The sequence below is a fragment of the Diabrotica virgifera genome, chromosome 9 (assembly GCF_917563875.1).
Source record: "Diabrotica virgifera virgifera chromosome 9, PGI_DIABVI_V3a".
NCBI lineage: Eukaryota > Metazoa > Arthropoda > Insecta > Coleoptera > Chrysomelidae > Diabrotica > Diabrotica virgifera.
In genome coordinates this window covers 9,110,085-9,116,369 of record NC_065451.1, presented here as the reverse complement: position 1 = coordinate 9,116,369, position 6,285 = coordinate 9,110,085, and positions in this window count along the sequence as shown.

Here is a 6,285-nt window from a genome sequence, read left to right as displayed (position 1 = left end):
TTCATTTTTCCTTAAAGTACATTAGTCATATATTTTTTTGCACCATATCTCGCTTAGTTTGTAAGTAACCGACATTTAACGGTGCTCGTTTTAAAGGCCTTTTCAAACACTAAAAAAGGTGTTGGTAGCATTATACACCTAAAACCTACCGTTCCTCTGTTATTTCAAGTTGAATACACCAATTTGAGCATGCACCAAAAAACAAACTATTTTCACCTACCATATCTCTTTTTGTATTATAAATAGAATATTTACGAAGGAACGAATCTCTTTATTATTTATAATCTAAAAAATGTTTTATATAGTGTTTTTAGTTCGATGCATAGTTTTTAAGGTATTCACAAAAAATCCGTCCGAAAAGGTGTCATTTTTCAATGAAAATGGCCAATTTTCAACTACGCATAACTCAAAAAGTATTGAGTTCTCAAAAAAAAAAGTATAGACCAGTTTTTGCTTAGAAATAGGTTCTTTAGCAACTTTTGTGCTTATTTTGACCAACAAATTTTCCACCCCCTTGAAGAAGTGGGAACCGCCCCAAGATAAAAGCGCCATAGTATATATGGTAGATTTTATTTCTTGAGCTATTCCCTACTTACTGTAAAAATATCAAGTACATCAATGTAGTAGGATGGAATTCGGAGCCAAATACCCTCATTGACTGCCCTACAATAATGCTCTGCTATGAACGCGTGAGAGAGGACGCACATAAGATTATATAGCAAAATTTCTATTTACCGTAACTTTTCGAGTTTTTAAGCTACAGCAATGAATTTTATGTCATTGGAAAGGTAATTTTGCATTCTTTCAAAATATGTTTAAAATATAGGGCGTATCTAAAGAAATTAAGATTTTTTATTCATTTCCGGTTCAACCGGAAGCCATATTTTTGGTAAAATTTATTGTGATAATAGATAATAAAGTACCATATATGTCTGCAAAATTTAAAATTTTAGTTTCTATTAAGAAGGAAGTTACGGGCACTCGAATATTTTTTTATAAAAAATTCATAACTCCCCTCCTATGGGGAGTTAAGATATATGACTAATGTCATTCAATTTACTGATAGGATATCAAAAATATATCAAAAAATAAAAAAATTCCTTGGAGCCATTTTTGAGAAAATCTAGTTCAAATTTATGTCAAAATTTGACCCCTTAAATATAGGCAACCCGTAACTTTTTCTGAAAAACGATAACATCCTTCTTATAGCCCTATCTTTAGGCTATATAATGACTTTTTCAAATTAAACTTATCTTAAACAAGTTTTTAGATAGATAGGGAAATGTGTCGGGTGGGCGGTCGGCCATGTTGGCCGCCATTTTGAATTTGGAAATGTCAAATTCCGTATTTTTATTTACCTATCGATGAGCTTACTTTGAGTTGAATTTCATTCATTTCGGTCAAAATTTGCAAAAATGGGTCCTAAATAACCCCCCTATTTCGACCCCCCTTTGAGAGGTTTTTTTTAAAAGCTTAGTTTCTCGACAAAATTCTCTTAAACTTACTCTTACCGAATTTCATCAAAATCGGTCCAGTAGTTTTTGCTGGGCGGTGGCGACATACGTACGTACGTACATACGTACGTACGTACGTACGTACGTACGAACGTACATACTTCCGACATGTTTTTTTTATTTGCTTTTTAGACTCAGGGGGACTCAAAACGTCGAAAAAAAGTGAAATCTGAAAATTTTTTTTTTGCACGATCCTATAACTTTATCTATTATACTCATACTACGTATGTAGTACGATAAAGTAAAAAAGACAAAAATTTTTAAACTTTCACAATAAAGAACTGTGTAAAAATATATGTATTTAAAAATATTACAATACCTAGTTATTATTATTTATAACTGATGCAACATATGAAATAACAAGCGCATTGGAAGTTCAAGCGATGAAAAAGCGAGATAAAAGATAAAGACAAATGCAAAAATGTCAACAAACAGAAAAACATGTGTATAAACGTTTTTTCAATACCAAAAAAGATGTTAATTGTGTGCAAGATATGGCTGCATCCCCAATGACGAAATTGTCGGATTGATAGCCACATGATATAGAAAGAGAAATTCTTTTTAAACAAGAGCTTATACACCTTGTGGTTCCCTTCATGTTACAGCCATTGTCATATCCTTTGCCTCTACAATAATTTGAATTCAATTGAAAATCATTCATTAATTGTTTCATTATCTATCTCATAATATGATGAGTAGCTTGTTGATGCTTTAACTTCTTGGTAGTCAATAAAATGCTCCCTGATTTTTATGTCGATGTCATTAATATCGACTAAACGTAACGTTAATAATTATTAAAGTTGTTCCTTATGAATACTATCACTAGTAGAATCTAAAATAATGCTACAATATTTTGCTTTACGGGTACGTTCCAAAATATCTTCAGGAACAGAAGATGGCAATAATTTGCTTATTTGGTATAGTTTTACTGCAATAAGTAATTTGATTTGATATTATTTGAAGAATTTGTTCATGTAAAGGTAATGAAACTATTAATTTCTATTTGGGGAGTTTAAAAGGAGGAGATTTTCCTTTTTGCAAAAAAAAGGTAGCAACTTTATTTGGAGCGTAACTCGCTTAGTTTTGATGGTAGAAACTTTTATAACAAAATAACAATAACGCTTTTTTAACACTTTAAAAAAGTTTTAATGAGTTTTCCCCGAAAAGTGCTTCATTTTTTGGATATCCCACATTGAAATACTCAACTTGGAATTTGACGAATAAGAACATATTTTTCATGAGCTATAACTTAACTTTTACTAGATCTATAGACTTATGAATATATCATTTTCGTTTTTTATAAGCTACCGTTCTGCTAAGAATATGTTTTTCCATAAAATAGTTACTTTTTGAGTTATTTGTAAAAAATCACCTGAAAACGTGGGTTTTTTTGTAAAAAAATAAACATTTTCACTCAAAAATAACTCGGAAAGTATTGGCTTAATTAAAAAAACTTTATAATAGAACAAAAGTTGTTTGAAATCAGCCTATTTATCCATTTCCGGACTTACTTTAAACGTATGTTTTTCACCCCCGAGAAGAGGTGATTTCCACCTCTCAAGTAAAAACAACCAACGGCATAAGTCCAACTTTGAAGTGGAAGGTAAGCTTAACCTAAATCCAAATTTCAAGCAAATCTGTCATGACCATGAAAATTACACGGTATCGCAGTATCGCTGTATTTCACGTTCATTTACTGGGCTATATACATACATATAGTACGTATCGCTTACTACATTCTTAAATTTGTTGATAATAATTATTTAAAAACTTGATCTTCCTTTCATTTTGTAAGTAGATTGTTAACATACCTAAGCGATACGTGACAAATGTCCTGTTTAAAATATGAACACTTTTAATAGATCCTCAAAAGCATTTGTCTGCAGTAAAGAGTGGTAAAAGCCATAACAATTCTTAGGTTACGTTATTTTTATTAGTGAATTTTAGTCTGTTAATCTTTTTTTTGAGTTATAAATTCTAACTATAGATAAAAATACTTTTCTTATAGATATTACAATTTAATTAAATCAGTGTTTAAGGAAAAATGTTACCACATGGCCTACTTTGCCCAGTGGGTTCAACTTTGCCCACTGTAAGAGTTATAATATTTGTAAAAAAAATACTTGGCAACATAACAAAGTACCACAGACGTTTACGCGCGCACTAAGAAACATGCATAAATCAAGACAGTGTAATCTAACCTGTGTGAGTGAAGTGTAATGCTTGTAGTAAGGTAAGAAATTTGAACACGTGTTTGTAGTTTTTTTAGGGTAAAAGCTAAGCACTGCTGGGTATACACCAGTAGGAATATTAACTAAATATTTGTTTATACGTCTTATTTAGTATTGTTTTAACTGAATTTGAGATGAAACGTTTATCAGGGATTACATGTTTCTTCTTTATAAAATAAAATCCAAGTGGGCAATGTTGTCCTTTCATTTGTCTTTAATTTTTACTTTTTATTTTTTTATATAAAATGTTTTAGAGGCATTTAAAAGGAAACGGAAGCGTGCTTTTGAGTTTACGCCACAAAGTATTAATTTTTACGTAAAACAGCATGTCAGTATTTACCTAATTGTTTTTTTTTTTTCGTTCAAGGACCAATCAAAATGCCAAGAAAAAGCAGAAAAAAATTGGGAGCAAGGCAGTATGTAAACTACTCTGAAACCATGCTTGAACGAGCTGTGGAAGCAGTGAGAGGAGGTTTAAGTTCCTGTCAGGTAGAAGAACGTTTTAAGGTGCCACGCCGAACTATTCTGAATAAAATTAAACGAACGCATGTTTCCTCCATTGGCCATCCCCTTACACTCACTAAAATAGAAGAACGTCATTTAGTGGATGTTGCAAGTGCAGAATATGGTGCTCCTTGATGCATCAACTTTCCAAAACTGGTTTTTTAAAGTTGTTTTACCTTGGTCAAAACGGGATAACAACACAAAGGTTTTGATTGGGGACAGCTTGTCCTCACATTTGAATATTGAGATAATAAGGGCTTGTCAAAGGGCAAATATGAGGTTTGTATTTTTGCCACCTAATTCTACAGGGCTTACACAACCACTTGATGTTGGATTTTTCCGGCTTTAAAAAGAGCCTGGAAAAAGATCCTTACTGATTTAAAAACTAGTCAACTTAACTTAAATTCAGTTGAAAAAACCATCTTTCCTCAATTGCTAACTAAACTAATAGACGTGATTGAACCAAATTTTCAAAAAAATCTTCAAAGTTCATTTCGTGCAACTAGAATTTGTCCCTTTGGACCACATGAAGTGCTAAAAAAGATGCCAAATGAGAGATTTGCCAAAAAAATAAGTTCTGAAATTGATAATGCATTATTAATTTTTTTTACAACAAAAAAAGAAAGGGGGAATACCATTAAAAAACAAAAATAAAAGTTGCTTAATACTGAACCCGGTCAATCAGTTCAATTTGAAGAAATTGGTCAGAATCAGGAGGGAAGTGGGAACGAGGATTTAGAAGAAGAAATAGAGATGGAGACGAGTGACAACGAAAATTTAGCAGAAGAAATGGAGATGACTAAGAGTGACGATGATATTGGTGGGGAGGCAGATGAATTACATCAAGAAGAGCAGGATGAAATGGTTGAAAATATCGAGTCTGATGAAAATATCGAAGTAGATGGAAATAATCTAAAAATTGGTACTTTTGTGGTGGTCCAATTTCTTACAAAAAAAAACCGTTAAACATTTCATCGGAATTATAGTAGTAATAAACGACGACAATACATACTGCACCGTAAAATTTTTAAGAAAAAATATAAATGGTTTTTTTTATCCAAACATATTAGACATATCGGACGTCAATTTTGAAGACATTATAAAAATATTAAAGGAACCTTCCAAAAGTAAAAGAGGATATTTTTCTTTTAAAGAAAATTTAAGTTTTTTTCAGTTATAGTTTGTCGTGTTTTTTTTAATAAAAGTGTAATACTTTTTGTTTATTTTTATAATAAAAGTGTAATAATTTTTTTTCCAATTTTTTAATAAAAGTTTCTCCGAAATTAAAGAAAACTCTGAAAAATAGAGCTTTTTGTTCTAGTTTTTATTAAAAAATAAATTTAAAAACGTATATCGTGGGAATAGTAGACAAATTAAAACGTATGCCATGGGCAAAGTAGTCCTATTACGTTTTAATTTTGCCCTACAGTGAATTTAAAATAGGTGGGCAATGTTGAACTTTTCCGGGTCAACTTTACCCACCTTGTATTTATTTTTTTTTCTCGGCTGTGTTACAGATTTTTATAAAAAATGATAAGAACATTCTCGGTTAAAATTTCGAGAGTTCTCAAAATAATTTTTGTAATTATTTATATGTGCTAAGAAAAGAAATATTTAAATAAAACTGAAATTTGCTGGGCAAAGTAGGCCATGTGTACGTAATATATAAAATCTAAGAAAATAATGAATGTAAAAAGATATTTTATTTTTATATCGGCGTCCCTCAAAATTTAGGGCCCCTCAAAACTGGGCGCCCCGGGCGGTCGCCCGGCCCAATTTTAGATGATGTTCCATATCGTTTGACAATTCTAATCAGTTTTTTCATCGAAAATAATTTTGATTGTAGAAAAAGCGTTGACATTTTATTCGCGCCATTTTTCAATGATTTTGATACTTTTCCGACGCTTTTGAGCACTTCAATTTCCTTAAAGATTTTTCGGCGATTATACAGGGTGTCTCTAAAATATTGGTCATAAATTATACCACAGATTCTGGGGTCAAAAATAGGTTGATTGAACCTCACTTACCTGTATACA